The 18224-nt window shown below is 31.6% G+C and overlaps 1 pseudogene; it reads left to right on the forward strand.

The window, feature by feature from the left end:
• The first annotated feature begins 317 nt into the window (after nt 1-317).
• On the forward strand, nt 318-9156 carry LOC120254993 (annotated as a pseudogene).
• The last annotated feature ends 9068 nt before the right edge of the window (nt 9157-18224 follow it).

The raw sequence follows: 18224 nt of genomic DNA on the forward strand, positions 1-18224 counted from the left end.
TTTAAAATAAAAATGAATCAAATAACTCATAGTTATTTGGATTTTTTTTGCTTTGCTTTTGTTTTGTTTTTGTTTTATGGTTAATTTTTTTAAAAAATAAAAAAAAACATATTTAGATACATAACTTGTATGTTTTAAAGAATAAGAAAAACCTAAAACAAATTTCCTTAAGTTTTCATTTTTCTCGTATGAGTATTTTTATATTTTTTATAAAAATTTTTATATTAGTAAATAAAATTAAGTTGTTTTAGTAAACAAAGTTTATATATAAAAATTTATCACATGTTGCCCCTTCGCTGTCTGGCCACCGCCCATCAATGGCTCGCTGCCACTGCCCTACCGATGACCTGTTATTGCGCGGTCTTATGGCCACCGATAACTTACGACCCACCACCGACTGTCTGGCAACATGGCACCATCGCCCACCGTCGGCTAGCCGATATCTAGCGACCGCCTACATGCCACCTCGCCTACTAGCGACTGTCAACCCACCGCCGCTGACAACCATCATTCACCTATCTTTGATGATCAACATTTTCCCGGGTATAGGGCACCCATGATCAATCGATAGAAAAAGATGGTAATACAAAAATCTCCAATGTGTTGGGTAAGATTAGGAAACCAATGTTTTGAAAATATTTTAAAAAAAAAATTGAAAACATAAAAGGTTTGTTTCTATTTTATTTTTAAAAACACTTGATGTTGTTTCTAAAAATTTTCAAAAGTAAAAATATCTTATTAAATATGTTTTTCTTGTTTTGTTTCTAAAATTTAAAATTTACAATTGATAGCAATGCCAAATTACTCTTTAACTACTTTTTTTATATATATAATAATAGAATACAATTCTTTCTATCTAAATAACTTAAAAAATTAAATAAAATAAATTTAAATAATTAAATAAATAAATATTACCTCCACATCATGAAATGACAACTATTTTGAAAAAAATATTTTGATTGGTTTGCATTTAAAAATAGAGAGATTAACTTTTAAGAAGACTATAATGCTCTTAATTTTTAATTAATTACAAAAAATTATTTTATAATAAAAATATAATTTATAAATCATATTATTATATATTTTACTATTTTTTAACTAAATAAGGTTTATCAAACACCACCATTTCTTTTACTAAGATTTAATTATTCAGATTCAAATATTCTTTTGTGTTTCTCTACTTTTGCATTTTATTTTTGGATTTAAACATTATGTAAATGTAATAATTTATCGAAACATTATGTAAATGTAATAATTTATGGAGAGAATTTTTAAAAATCAATAATTTTTTAATTTTTTTTAAATTTAATAACGATATTATTACTTTTTAACATCTGTACTTTGTGGTTCTCTAAAATTTCAAGAGTTTTTTATTATTTATGTAAAATATTTAATTTTGTTATTGACTCATAACTTATTTTGACGGTTGCTATTATTATTATTATTATTAACTATGTTAAAGATCTCAATCTTTATTCATTCTTATAACTCAATAAAATACAATTATAAGTGTATATATATATGAGATGGTGTGTTCACATAGAATTCAATTCTACAGAAATTTGTGTTTCAGCAATTTGCAGAGTAGGATATATATTATTTTGATTTAAACCGTTAAATCATGATCGTAATAGTAACTCAATTAATCACAGCTATCCAACTCAATTTATACTAATACCCATCCAAAATTTTTTTATAAAAACCAATAGACGCCCAACAACCCATTCTCCATGTGGACACTCTACAATGACGCTACGAATGTCCGTAGTTTTTAAATCTACAGATGTGTTCTCTGAACTCTGAACCGTTGGATTTGAATCCAACGGTGATGAACTATTTGAGAAATAGTAACACTGTGCTTAAAAATAGTGTCAAGTGAGATGCACAGTAATTCCATCTGAACCATCCAAACTTTGTCTACACAGTATTTAAATCAATCATAACCGTTAAAACTTATTTTTAGGGACGTTTCTCTGAACCGTTGGATTTGAATCTAACGGTGATGAATTGAGAAATAATAGCACTATGCTTAAAAATAGTGTCAAGTGGGATATACAGTAAAAAATGGGATGCACAGTAATTTTATCTTAATCATCCAATCTTTATCAGCACAGTTTCTAAATCAGTCATAACCGTTTAAACTCATTTCTACTAGACCACAATGCAAGAAAAAATTAAATTAAAACCAACCGGAAGAACATGATACCCCCCTCTCCATTTTTAAATTATGTAGTTGTTCCTGTGAAGGTTTCCAGAATACATTTACTATATATATATAATAAAATTTATTTTTAAAAAACCGAATAACACTTAATTAACATTTTTGCCACTTCAACCAACATGAGATGTATTTAATAACATTCAATAGAACGACATGAGTATCTCAATCAATGAAAGAGTTCTCTTCATATAATTATAAGATTAATCATTGATTTAAATTTATTTAGTCAATTAAATTTCCCCAACTAAAAAATATATGTGATTTTATTTTCTAAAATAAGAAAATAAAAAATCAAAATGGCACACCTAAACCTTACCTTAACAAGATATTAAGTTCATTATGGTATTTAAATATAATAGTCTCGTATCTACATTTTTCTAATTTTTTTAATCGTTAAACCAATATAAAATTAAGATATCTATGTCTCTAAAAATGGCCATGAATAACGCTAATAAATTAGACAATCAAAGATTGAATAATCTTAGGATATGTTTATCATGTATCTCATTTCAATTTATAATAATGCCTTCTTTAACACTAAAACTTATTATAAAATAAATTTAACCAAGTTAAATTCTCACATGCTTTCTACACATGATTAGCTGTAGACATTTCTTGGTGAAAGTGATGTATATATATATATTAAAAAAAAAAAAAGCTTTTTCAAAGATCACACCTACTTTTTAAGCATACGAAATGGTTTTGTAGACTAATGTCCTCTGGTTGTTGAATTACACACTTGGTTGGAGATGACACAAATTGAATTCTTATCATTTTATATAAGTTTCATTGAGTTGGTCATTTGTGAATAGGAGGAAATTTTCAAAAGATTAAAGGTATTAGGACATCACACCAACTGCATGCCTATAAATTTATGTTCAGATTGAGTTAGGTTTAATTAATTACAATTAATTAAAATAATAGTTATTTATCTTTTTTTTCAAATTAGAATTATTATTTAATTAATTGAGTTTTCCAAAAATAGGTATGTCTAGGGAAATTTCAAGTACTTTTGGTATGGATGCTTAACCAATTTATAAATGGGAAAACTATTTATTAGTTCTTGCAATATTTTAAATATCCCTGCAGTCTCTTTTTTGTAGTTTACTTATTTTTCAGTTCCTCTATCAGTTTATTTTATTTAAAAATCCAATTTTGCCTGCTTACGAAATGTACTTTCTGTTTATTAAATATATTTTTTAATTATATTGTGTGTTTACGTGTAACTACATAAATTTTTATTTTAAATATAACGTTTTTTGTTTAATATTTTTTTTATGTTTAATATCTTAATTTCTTGTTAACTATTTTGTGTTTTCATTTAAAATCACTAAGGGGATGGTGTCATTAAAAAAAAAAAAAAGATTTTTGTGGAATATAAAATAGTTTAAAAGTATTTTTTGATCAAGTGAGAAAATTTTAGAATGATATAAACAATTTCTCTTTATAAATTGGTTTTTTAATGCATGAAAATGGAATAATATTACTTCCATTTTGGAAAAGAGGATCTAATGAGTCATTAATCAAATTGGAATTGGCCTCATGCTTTCATGGACTTATTTCTTTTGATAGTTGAAAATGACTTCATCACGATGTAATAAATTGGTTAAATTTAATAAAAATCACAAACTCATGAAAATTACTATAAATTGATTATAATATTATACATATACATATACCTATATATTAAGGTGTGGTAAATACAATGGCAAGTGCTTTCAATCATTTAATTAATTTAAAATAACTTAGAATTCAACAATCCAACAAGCAAATACTAATCTAACACCAAATGTTGATGTTTTGCAATTCTTTGGTATTTATTCTTTAAAAAAATAAAAGAAATACATATTAACTTATTTTCACTTATTCTATTTGAACAATAATTATTATTTGAAATACGCCTCTTATTACTATTAGCAAAATAAAAAAAAAAAATCTAACTATTCTAAAATTTGAAACTATTTTTCTCTAAAAATATAACCTAAATAATAAATACATATTAGCTCACGTTTTGTGGGGCCTTTGGATGAGTATCCAACCGGCTTCCCCCACCCTCACTCACATGTCCAAAGCCAATTTTATGAAACAGTAAAGTTTCATACCGTCTTTTACCGAGTCTCTTTTCAAAAAAAATATTTATATCGTTACACTTTTCATGCGGATTGGTATTTACCTGACAATTCACAACCCACTGCCTTGATTCACTTGACTACATCCACAACTTATTTAGTGAAAAGATTTTATTTACAATAAAATAAAAACATTATAATAACCGTCGATCCCAACCAATTCTCTCCATGTCTCTCCTGAGTCTCCTCTCTTATTTTCTCTCTCATATTTTTTTTAAAATTTACTTACATTTTATGAATGTCCGCATGTCACTTAAATTTTTATATATATATATATATATATATATATATATATATATATATGATATTTATCTAAATTATTCTTTTATTCTTAATCCTTTAAAACCAATGGAAAAAATTTCAATTTTAACTAAAATGCTTCAAAACTGATCTTATTTTCACCATTTCACTTTTCTTTTTTAACCAATAGCTCCTCCGTTTCACCATCTAATATTTCTCGGTATTTTTATCAAAAATTAATAAATACACAAAACTTAAAATATTCATACACTAGGTTTTTCTTAATTAAATATTGACAAAATAAAAAATTCATTGAATAAGTGGAATACTAGTCAAACTAAATCTAACTAAATACGTCCATTCACAAAAATAAATAAATAAATAAATAAATAATAAATACAAATAAATAAATAATTAGAGGCTCATGATCCTCAACGTCATGCATTATTTACAAGCCACAAACCAGTCACACAACTCCACCAACCGTAAATTACATCCCGTTTCCCAGTACGTTCTTTTCGCGTTTCCCATTCTCATAACGTTTCCCTTCGCGTTTCCCATTCTCAGAAGCCCGCCATTTTAAACCCCCTTTGCTCACCTGTTCTTCTTCAGCTCAAACCATTCGCTTCTTCTCTTCATTCTATCTTTCTTCTTTCAATCTCTCTGTTTTTCTCAATAGATTGGGATCAATGGAGGTGGTGAAGAACAAGCAAGTGGTGCTCAAATGGTTCGTGGTTGGAGCGCCAACAGAGAAGGACATGGAGGTGAGGGTAGCAACGGCTCAGCTCAAGGCTCCACAGGGATCTGGTGGCCTTGTTGTTAAGAATCTTTATCTTTCTTGCGATCCATACATGAGAGGGAGGATGAGAGAGGATTACTCTTCTTATATTCCTCCTTTCCAGCCCGGAAATGTAAGTTTTTTGGAATTTTATTGTGTTTTTTCCCCTCTAGATTTGGTTCTTGATCTCTCTCTCTGTGTGTGTGTGTGTGTGTTTTTTTTTCTTTTTAATTTAATTTTTTGGTTGAGTTATTGATATGTTCTGATGTTGTTTGGATGAAGTTATTGGTGTTCCATTCGTGATTTATTAATGGATCAGTCGTTGATTTTTTATTTTTATTTTTTAATTCTCTCTCTCTCTCTCTCTCTCTCTTCTTGTTTTCTTATAAAAAAGATTAAATTTTGTTGTGAAATTGATGAAAAGGTAGACAAAGTCATCATATTTATGCAGATGTTATATGTTTTTAATTGATTATCTCCTTTTATTTTGCATGAAATTCAACGGCGTATTAGATTGATGGTGTTATTTGGAAATGACTAACAAGTGTTTGTGAATATGCCACAGTGATGTTGGAAGACTTGTGTGTTTTTTATTGGTTGAGAAAAGTAGGTCTTTCAAACTTGAACTACTCCTGAAAAGCATCACAAGTCAAAAAGAAAAAAGAAAAGGAGAAAAGTGCACAAAATATTTATGTTTGTTGTAGCAACCTTGCTAAAATTGTGCCTTGGTGATACCGTCAAAGTTTAGATGAAATAAAGCTATTAGCAGTGAAAGATATTTCCGTTCATTATATGCCTTTTTCTGTTATTTTAATTATCTCAATTATGATCATGTTTTAAATTTGAAGTTGTAAGTAATCCTCATGACATACAAATTCTGTAGTTTTTGGTATTTATGTATGGTTCTAGAACAACATCAATCTTGATGTGAATAAGTGTTTGTAATTTCTTTTTTCATGCTATTTGGCCGGACAAATAGAATCGGAATAATAATATTTGACTCATGAATTTTTCTCGAGGTTTGCTGAATTTTCCAATTTTTATTTCATTTGAAGGCCATTGAAGGATTTGGGGTGGCTAAGGTTCTGGATTCAGACAACCCGAACTTCAGTGTTGGTGACTACGTTGCAGGATTCACTGGCTGGGAGGGTATAGTTTAATCACAAGAACTGAAAGTCTTAGGAAAGTCGAGGAAGAATGATATCTCTCTTTCTTTTTTCATGTTGGCCTTCTTGGTGAGACATAATTCTCTGCTAAACCACTTCTAATCAAGTTACACATCACACTTAATAATTTGTAGATTCTGTGAAACTTTTCAGTTGTTTGCTCATAGAATGTGTGCATTAGTGGTTTTAGAATCGAATTAAATTGCAGAAAAAAATAAATAGTAAATATCAATTGTTGTAGGTATGCCTGGTTTTACGGCTTATGCTGGATTCTACGAGGTTTGTGCACCGAAGAAGGGAGATGCTGTGTTTGTTTCCGCAGCATCTGGAGCTGTAGAGCCAACTTGTCGGCCAGCTCGCAAAAGCTTCATAGCTGCTATGTTGTCGGAAGTGCTGGCTCAAAAGCAGAAGGTACTCTCTAATCAATTCAATACTATAAACTAAACTCAGGTTTTCAAGTACACCGATTATAACACAAACTCAATCCCTTTTTAAAAGGTTCAACTTCTGAAGGACAAACTTGGATTCAACGAAGCTTTCAATTACAAAGAGGAAACTGACTTGACTGCTACCCTGCAAAGGTTTGTCAAAACTATGCAAAAATTTGTAATCATCTTAGTTCTGTTAATTTCATCTACAATTATCAAACAAAATGAACATCAACAGCATCTTATTACTATCTCTATGAATTCCTTGGCCTTACAGATACTTCCCCAATGGCATTGACATCTACTTCGACAATGTTGGAGGCGCAATGCTTGATGCCGCACTTTTGAACATGAAGGTGCATGGAAGAGTGGCAGTATGCGGAATGGTATCACAACATTCATTCACTGACAGTGAAGGGATCCATAACATGTTTGCAGTGGTGCGCAAGCGTATCAGAATCGAAGGCTTTCTTCAAAGCGATTACTTGCACTTGTTCCCGAAGTTTGTCGAAACTGTTTCTAATTATTACAGAGAAGGAAAGATCATTTACTTGGAAGACATTGCTGAAGGCCTTGAGAAAGCATCTTCAGCATTCGTTGGCTTGTTTTCTGGAAAGAATGTTGGTAAACAAGTTGTGTGTGTTGCAAAGGGTGATTTGTTTCTCTTTTTCTGATTACCACCAATATTGGTAAAAGTGTTTCTAATTATTTTTGTTGGTTTTGATTTGAAAAAGGAATGTTTTTGTTTTTCTTGAATGTGATACGTGTTGTAATGCATTTCTATTGTTATAATATTTTATACAAAGCAGGGCTGATCTTCTGTTTCGTCTGCTTTTTTTTTTTTTCCTGATAAGAACTTATTGCGGTTATCTGCCGTATTGTTCATTTTTATCATTCTACTTGAGAAATACTTTTATTGATTTTCATTTGAATATTTTAATTGATGATCTAGAGCTAACATTCATGTATGATATAATGATACCAATGACCAAGTGGTCTATTGATAGTCGGGTTCTTGCTAGAACCCTTTATAAGTGGTGAGAGTTATTATTCCGCAAAGATTTATGTATGCCCTTGTTTTTCTTAACGGCCTACCCATTTATTTTGGCAAAAATCCATTCATGTATAGCATGCTTTACTCTCCCTACTTTCTACGAAAAATTTTTTTAATAAAGAAAATGAATTATAAATTTCTGATAGTTTTAAAACATCCCAGACAGACCTTCTGACATTTGAATTTCCCAGACATACCCTCTTTTTTTTGTACAATTCCTTTTTCATCACTGCAACTTACTTCGATCGGGTTTATTTTTATCTTACAATATGTACTCCCCACTTTAATATGTATAGTTTTTCATTTAACATTACATGTTTATGTGTAATCACGTAAGTTTTCACTTAATATGTTATCTTTTTCTATTTAATATTATGAGTTTTCACTTAAAAATTTGATGTTTCAGTTTAAAATTGTATTTCGCTTAAAAAGCGAGAGCCAATCTTGTCGATATTATCCACATTTATGTTAATATCATCCACATTTATGTCAAAAAGTTTAAAAAGTATGTCAGAAAAAGGTATAATTCTATAGGAATACTCAAAGTTCTGAGGTTTTTGTGATTATCTTAACTTTAAAAGGACTATTTGTTAATTATCAGTTTTTAATAATTTTTAACTTGATGATATCTTGACTTATTATTATTATTATTATTATTATTATTATTATTATTATTAGTGTTAATTGCCAAATACCCGCTGAAAGTTTCGTTTATGTATATTTTCCCCTCTCTAATTTTAGTATCCCCAAAAAAACCCTCATTTTCCCTCCACTTATTTTTAAACCCTTCAAGTCGTTAAAGTGCCTAAATGGAGTCGGTTGGGAATTTTTTTGACAACAGTGACCTTCATCTACTAGCACAATCTTTCTCTTTTCTACGGGCCTTTATCTACTTGTAAAAAAGGTCCTTCTTCTAAACGTAGTCTTGGTTGTCCTCTTTTGGCCTGTTTGCTTGTTCCATTCGAAATCCATGAGATCTCGGGGATTGGAGTCACGGCGGAGACACCTAGATTCGCCGGTGACAGTGTAGGAGTTCGACAGAAGTGCACCATCGCCGGAACAGACCTCAATCGTTTCTTGGATCTATGGGTGTTTGCCCTGTTGTTTCATTTTCTCGGCGGCAATGAAGGACAAACATAGAGATCAATGGTTTGAAGCCGGAGAACCCTTTGGAGTACTCCGTTGATGCGACCTTAGCAGATGGTGGAGAGGTTGGATCTATAGACAAGCTCTGCTAGTGTTGGGATTGAGGAGAAAGATGTCATGGAGATCGTTGGAGAGGTTGAGGAGCTAGTGGCATTGGAAGAGGAGAAGGAGAAGAGCGAGGAGGGTGAGAAATTGGGGAATCATACTAAGTTTCTGATTGAAGAGACAAAGGAGAAGGAGAATGTAGTTGCGGAGGAGATAAGCAGAGATGAATTAGGAGAAAACTTGGAGGTTGTTATGGTTAGAGATGCCAAGGAATTCGAGAGTATGGTTGCGAAGAAGGGTAGTGATGAAGTAATTGAAAGCCGTGAGATTGTGGTTGAGGAGAAAACTTGAGATTAAAGTATGTTTCTGTTTAAATATACGTGTTTTCGTGTAACTTAGGTATTTTCTGTTTAAAAAAAATTGTTCCTGTTTAATCATATTGGTTCATGTTTAAGTTACAGAGTAGTGTTTAACACAAACATACAATTTTAAGCGGAAACTAGGTTAGTTACACACAAACATACACTATTAAGTGGAAATAGACTAAGTTAAGCTGCTAGTACAATAATACATTATATTTTAACTAATTTAGATCCCAAAACTCTTTAGAAATTATTGGATTAAAAATTAAAATTAAGCTCAAATTCAATTGTTTTTTTTAATAAATGCTTAAAATAATATTTAAAAGAAAATATCTTGGAATAAGAACTTTAGGGAATTAGAACGTAAAAGAACCACCTTTTTATGGATATATGGATCAATCTCTAGACTATTTTACCATGGACTAGTTCTTGTTCTATAAACTTTAGGGCCGTTTGGTTTGCGGTAATGTAGAAAGATTACCACGTGTTACGTGGTAATCTGAAAATATTACTACGTTTGACATTGCACTAGTGGTAATGTGGATGATAATATCACATTACCAACTTATAAATATTACCAAGAAAGTGGTAATCCTATTACCACCAAATTTGGTGTTTATCTTGGATTACCATGGTAATCTTATAACTTTTTATATTTTAACAAATTGATTACCTTGACAACCAAACACGGTAATGAACTATTCCCGGTAATAAGAGTACCTAACCAAACATGGTTATATTAAATTACCGCTATATTCCCAACCATATAGCATTCCCACTCATATTACCATGGTAATCTCGTTACGTGGTAATATGTCATTACCACGAATCAAACGACCCCTTAGACAATTTTACCAGTACTCCTTCAAATTATGCAGATTCCAATCAATATTTCCCTCCGAAATTAGAAGTACATTAAACATAAAAATAAATTTTAATTTTTTACGTTTAACAATAGTTGTTTTTGTTTAAGTTATTTTATTTCCGTTTATCAATCCGGGTTTCTGAAGCTAACATGTTTTCGTTTAATAGTCTCAGTTAATATTTAATTTACTCGTTTATGTTTATTCGATTACGTTAGAGCGCATTGTTAAATGTTTTGCTTTTAATTTGTTGGGTTTCAATAGTTTTACATTATATGTTAATGCGTATCTGATTAAGTTTACTAGTTTTTGTTTAATAGTTTTGGTTTCTGTTTGCGAATACGCTTTTTACGTTTAACAATAGTTTTTGTTTAAGTTATCTTGTTTCTGTTTAATAATTCGGGTTTCTGATTAAGGTAACGTGTTTCCTTTTAATAGTCTTAGTTTCCGTTTAACAATAGTTATTTTTGTTTAAATTACCTTGTTTTTGTTTATCAGTCCTGGTTTGTGTTTAAGCAACGCCCTCCCAACAATCAACCCCATGATAAACATTCCGACAATTTCAAATTTATCCATACAAAAAGAATTGACATAAATCGGAAGAATAGGAATTAAAAGAAAACACACACACACATACCAATTAAGAATCTCCGAGGGGATCGACATAAGTTCTAAATCGTTCCTTCCTCTCTTACAAAACATCGAATACCCTCCCCTCCTCATCCTCCTTCGGCCCATCCGATTTCTTTGGTTCTCTAAAACACAGCACATCCTCCATCAGTATATTAATTCTTGCCGGCCTCTTCCTCTTCAAGGCCGGGCCTTTCCTACCGACTCCGTCGTCAAACCAGAAGGCGAACCCAAAGAACCTGTTAGTTCCTTCGGTGTGGTTTGTGGGTATTAAGTAGCACTTAATCACTCATAGAAGTCTCACACAAACCAATAAAGAAAAAGCACACAAACAAACACAAGGAGACACACAACGTTGGTAACCCAGTTCGGCGTCCACTCGCCTACGTCTGGGGGGCCAAGCCCGGAGATAAACAATCCACTAAAAGAGGTAAAAATATATGAGTACAAACACTTGTCACTCACACTCTCAACAATAAAGATCACTACCCTCTCTAGATTGTTTGGTGCTCACAAACTCTCCTCAAAGAGTCACTCAAGAGTCACACAAGAGTCACACCTTACAATCTACGAGCAAGGTAACTTATATAGACGCCTCAACGTCCCAAATATAGCACATACCTCTTTTAGAATCTCCGCGGCTACTAATTTAAAACCTGCCGAAATTAGCTGTTGCAACTCCTGTTGTAACATGAATTGCAATATGGCCCTGACTGCTGACTTGACAGAGTTCTGGTTACGTTGCGGACGACCTTAAGACCCATCAACCTCCCGGTCATGCTTAGTCCGAGTCGATGCAGCCAAATCTCCCGATCCCGACTGCCGGCAACTAGCCTACCTCCTCAGTTCCTCATCACGCAGTCCCCTCGCAAGGGGCGCACGTCCTTGTGCGTCTTCCATGAAACTTTCCAAACTTAGTCTTCAATCCACCTAAATTTGGTCTTCAAAGATTCTTCAAACTTGATCTTCAATTCACCCAAGTTTGGTCCTCAAATCTTGCCTTCAATAGACTTCAATCAATCTTCATCAAAGATTCTTCAAATCATATCTTCAATTGGTCTTCATTCACACCATGAATAGATCTTTCTTTAATTAAGCTCCACCATATTTAGTCTTCAATCATATCTCTCTAAGTATGGTCTTGATATGATCTTGTCTTCAAAATGTAATGCATTGCGAAAAATAACTCCACCAAGATCTTTAAGATAGCTTCACCATGATCTTCAAGATATTTGGCTCCATGTTAGAGACTTACTAAAAATAGCTCCATCAAGATCTTCAAGATGTTTGCCTTGCACTCCAAGTCTCCATGCCATGTCACCATGCTTGCCACGTCATCAATTATGCCTTGTCACCATGGTTGCCACGTCACTTGGTCTAGGTGTCAAATCATGCCAATAAATAGTGCGGTTGCACTAACAATCTTCCCCTTTTCATAATTTGACACAACTGCTTGGGGAAAAAATGAAATTCAATTAAATGAACTAGACGGAATCAGCTGAAGGGGAAAAAATGAAGTCAAACAAAAAAGGAAGGGTTGTCCAGCAAATTCAAAAGTCAGAGGGGTTGTCTGGAAATTTTTGAAACTGTTAGGGGGTGAAAAATATTTTTCCCCTATTATAATTATTATTATTATTATTATTATTATTATTATTATGTTTTTTAAATGTAGGAAAACTACCGCCACTCGCTCAAGTACTAAATACTCAACTATATTTTAAGAGAAAATGACCCTTAATCTTTTATATGAGAAATAAATTCATTACTATTAAGTTATTTTGCATGTGGTTCCTTCACTTGTTCTAAAAATAATTTTTAAAAAAACTTCTTTAATCGAGTATGTTTAATATGCTAATATATTTTATGTCACATCAACATGTTAAAAAAAATTATATATCTATATATATAAAAAAATAAAACCATCCTATAAAAAGTAAAGTAACACCACATTCCAAAAACACATTTTGCTTTATTGAATACATTTTTAAAATTTTCATTTTCGTAAAGCGTTATTATTTTTAAAAGAATTTTATTTTTAAATTAAATACAGAATAAAATAATAAATTTGTCGGGCGACTTAACCACCTCGCAAGATCTCAACTCACACCCAATGTTGGTGTGTGGCAAGCTTGACCCCCATCGGGCTAAAAGCATTTAACTGAGGTGAGGGTTCTTCTTAGCATGCACTAAGTGCGTTAAGTGGTCTAACTTTCTTCAACTTTTTCTAATGTTCTTTTGTCCTGAAGTGTCATTTTTTTCACTTCCGATTGAAGTGAGTTTTGAACTAAATTCATTTCAGTAATTATTTTATTGAAGCGGAGGAGTTGAGCTTTCCAAAATTTTATTTTTCAATCATAGAACTCCATTTAACATTCAAGTCAAAGTCCCACATTATGACATATGAACATTAAAAATTCTGAAAATAATATCACTTCTGTCCATTTTAGAGAAGTGACATTTCTCTCATTTCCCCACTTCAAACCAAGGTAGTCAGACCCGGCCCGGGCATTGACTCGGCCAAGTCCAGGGGTCAGGGGTCGATGGGTTCAATCGGGTCGAACCGGGGTCAATAATAACATATTAAAAAATATATTATAGTAATTAATAATGATAAAAAATAATACAATTAATATTTTAAATAATTAAAAAACACAACTAATTAAATATAATATTTAAAAAAATTTAATTTTTATATATTTTTCTTTGATTTTTTTAAAATATTTAAAAATATCATTAAATTTAATATTTAAAAAAATTTAGTTTTTATATCATAATAATATCATTGATTTAAAAAAATATTAAAATATTAAAAAAAGCAGAAGAATTCATCCACTCACCCTTTTTCTGGGGATTCACAAAACAATAATAAAAAAAAAAATCAATTGCGCGCCTTGGGACTATTTCTCTCTCTTTCTCTTCTCCGGCTGAAGGCTTTCTTTGGTGAGCGTTCACTCTTCCCGGCTATCTCTTGTTGTTGCTTCTCTCTCATTTCTTTCCGGCAACCTCCCTCACTTCCTCTCATCACCGGGTCAACCGATTTCCGAGTTTTCGGGTAAACCGGCCAGTTATCCGGTTTTTGGCCGGGTTACCATAAGGCCGAGTCAAGATGGGTAGCCGGACCGGCCATGCGACCGGTTCCCGGTTTTTCCGGTCGAACCGGCCGGGCTGGTCCGGGTTTGACAACCATGCTTCAAACCACTTCCTCCAAAATGAGCGCCTCTAAAATGAGCTTGTGTTGGTGTTAGACAAGATTAGAGCTTACTTTATGGTGTCTAGCTAAGAACATACCTTGTCTAGGTGAGACCAATAGTCAGGCCATGGTGTCTAGTGTTAAGTTGAAAAGATAATGACATGTGAATGTCTGTTTGATCTATTAACATCAGATCCCATGTATAAGGTATTCGTCATGTTGAGAAGATGAGTTTAAACTCTAGCTTAGGCAGGTGGAAGGCATAGATATTATTAGACGTGGCCATTTTGAACCGAAACGGTGGAATCGAACTGGAACCGAACCATCAAAAACCGAACCGGAACCGGCAAAACCATAACCGTCCAAAAACCGAGACTTGAACCTTCATACAAGGTTCGGTTACGGTTTTAGAATTTGAAAACTGTGGAACCGCCGGTTCAACCGCCGGTTGAACAGGCGGTTCCAACCGTGGGTTGAATCGGCGGTTCAACCCACGGTTCAGCCGAAGGTTTAAAACGGAGGTTCAAACCGGTGTTCAACCGCCGGTTCAACCTTCGGTTCATGTTAAATCAAAATATCATTTATTTGAAAATAATACCTTAAATTTTCTTTTAATATATTATTTTGGATATTGTTTATTTTTTATATTTATATTTAATAGAGCATAATATTATTAAAATTAAATTTTGGATTTATATTATTATTAAGAATTACAATTAAATTAAAAAAAAATTAAACATCATAAATCAAATATAAAAAATAATATCATAATAATTGACTAGTGTTAAGCCAGAAAAAGATAAACTTATGTTAAAAATAATATTTGCACCGGCATAGCTGTGAACTTGTGATTCTTGTGAACTTGTGATGATTCTTATAATATCTTTGAAATTTGAAACTTAACCAAGTATATAAGTATATCGTTACTCAAACTTTTAAAAACAACAAATTAAATCTAAATTTTAAAATTTATTTATAAATTATCTCATTATGATGATTTTCCCATTATATTTGAAAGTGCATAATATTATCAAAATTAAATTTTGGATTTATAATAAGAATCGTAATTAAATTAAAAAAATAAAATATTATAGAACAAATATAAAATATAATCTCATAATAATTTGTTAGTGTTAGCCTGTTAGGTCCGAGATAATCATTTACCCGAAAATTTACCTATTATCTATGTTTATGGTGATTATCTAAACATAATACTTTAATTGTGATGATTTTGATAATATGTTTGAAAATTGAAACTTAACTAATTATATTATTAGTTTGTTACTCAAATTTTTAAAACAACAATCTAAATTTTAAAAATTATTTATAAATTCTCTCATTATTATGATAATTCTATCATTATAATTGACACTTGACAGTGCATAATATTATCAAAATAAAATTTTGAATTTATATTAAGAATCATAATTAAATTAAAAATTAATTATTATAAAACAAATATAAAAAATATATGTTATGTATTTCATGATAAATATTATTTTTTCAATCCATTAAACATTTAAAACTCTTGCTCATTAAATAATCTTTATATTATAAAATGGGACTCACAATTATTTCATACAACTTATTAACATTTATATTTATATATTTCATTAAAACATATTTATTTAATAAAATCTTAAATTATTTTAATAAAATTATTATATAATATATTTACAAAATTAAAATTCAAACTTCAAAAACTTGTCAAATAACCCCGATGCCGGAGTTACAACCCCGATGCTGGGGTTGTAACTCCGATGTTGGGGTTACAACTTACAAGTTACAATCTCATAACAACTAAATATTTTTCTTTAAAAAAATTATCTTTAAATATTTATTAAAATATAATATTTATCATGAATAGATCATGAATTTATATAAAATAAACATGAATATACATAAATTTGCCTGATTTTGTTCATGATTAATTAAATATACATTAAATGCAAAGGACCGAGTCTAATGAACATTTGAACCGGTGAACTTGAACCAATTAGGTTTGAAAACTTTGATTAGTTTGATACTTTGAACGGGTGAACTTGAATAGTTGAACGGGTGAGCTTGAACCGATTAGGTTTTTACTTTTTTTTTTATTGCTCTGTTAGTCTCAAAAACTAAAAACCCTAAATCTATCTCCTGGGTGGCGGCGAGGCAAAAATAAGGGAGAAGCCGCCGAGATGGTGGAGGCATGGAGCCATCAGCCATAGAGGAGGTGGGGAGGAAGAGGAGGAGAAGCAGGTTTGATTTTTTTCCATGTCAACCGTAGAGGAGGTGGGGAGGAAAAATAAGATTTAATCTCTTTCCCCGTTTTGTTTTGATTTCTAGACTTGTAATGCTGGAATCCAGTGGAAGTTTTGAGCATTTTCTTGTTTTTTTCTTGTTTATAATCTTTTTCTTTTTTTTTTAGTGGAGGTTATCATCATCTATGATTCTATGTTTTGATAATCTTTCTCTTTAGATCTTGTTTGTTAATTAGAGATTTATTTACAATGGGCAGTGACTTGGTGAGTTCGGTCAGTGTTCTTGGTTGATAATTCGGATGTCGAGCCATCGAGGCTCTCCATGGAGATTTCTTATGATGAAGTTGCTGACAAGGAGTTCTTGGATGAAGGGGAGTGTTAGCTGCTCGTCCGGCAGAAGGGATGCAAGCGCCGGCGACCAGCATAGTCGATGACTCATGAGTCATGACTCAATGATCTTGTAATTATTATTAATTCTTGTATAATTGTAACTCTGTTCGCCTGTTCCTATATATGTAATGTAACTCAGAGATCAGTATTCATTTATTCAATGAGAATAAAAAAATTGCCAACGGTCTAAAATTGGTCCGTTGCTGAACGGGCCAATATTGGACCATTGGCAATTTGGCAGTTGGCATAATTGGCCATCTGCCAAAGCAGCTGTCTACTTTAAGCAACGATCAGCCATATTGCTAACCGTTGCATTTTATTTGTTTATTTATTTATTTAGTTTTATAATTTACATCCTGCTCCAAATCTCCAATTCTTTGGTTATAAATACCTCACTCCACCATCCAATTCACTCACACTAAATTTCTCTCAATTGATAATTGCTCTCAAGCTTCAACCTCTAATTCTCTAGCACTCATAATTCAAACAAAAAAAAATGGCAAGCTCCGGAAGTGGTTTTGGTGAGAGTCGTGAGATAGAACATTCAACCCAAGGAAGCGAAAGTAATTTACCACCGTCATCACAACCGGAAGGGGAGGCAAGTGGGAGAGATTCAAATTCCGACATCTTCAAAATTCATTTCAAAAAGACGGCGAAAGGAGATGGCAAGTTTGATGTTTCTTGTAATTATTGCAATAAAGTTTACAAATATTCAAAAGGAGGTGGCTATGGGACTTTCACCAAACATTTGCAAACAAAGCATCCACTTAAGGTCGGATTAAGCAAAGGACAATCTCAAATGACCGGGTTTGCTCTCCTTCTAACTCTACTCAATTATTTCATTATAATGAAAATGAATGTAGAACTGGATTAGCTTCGATGGTTTCTATTGATCATTTATCATTTAACTTTGGTGAAAAATTGGGTTTTAATAATTTTTGTCAAAATTATTTAAATCCTAGTTTTAAAAAAATTCCTAGAAATACTTTGAAAAGACATCTTTTGAAACTATATAAAAAACGTAAAAGTGAATTAATACAATATTTTCAAAACAATAATGTTCATGTTTCTCTTTGTAGTGATATTTGGAGTGATCATTGGTGTGAACATTCTTATATGGGTTTAACTTGTCATTGGATTGATGAAAATAATGTTTTACAAAAACAATTACTTGCATATAGATGTTTTGATGATAGACATACCGCCGAAAATATTTGTAAAATGATTTTAGATATTTTGCAAGAATATCGATTGGTTAATAGAGTTTTTTCAATTTCTTTTGATAATGCATCGGCTAATACTGCCTCCATTTTTGAGTTAAAAAGTACTTGTCAACCGA

Source organism: Dioscorea cayenensis, unplaced genomic scaffold (assembly GCF_009730915.1).
Source record: "Dioscorea cayenensis subsp. rotundata cultivar TDr96_F1 unplaced genomic scaffold, TDr96_F1_v2_PseudoChromosome.rev07_lg8_w22 25.fasta BLBR01000782.1, whole genome shotgun sequence".
NCBI classification, from domain to species: Eukaryota; Viridiplantae; Streptophyta; class Magnoliopsida; order Dioscoreales; family Dioscoreaceae; genus Dioscorea; species Dioscorea cayenensis.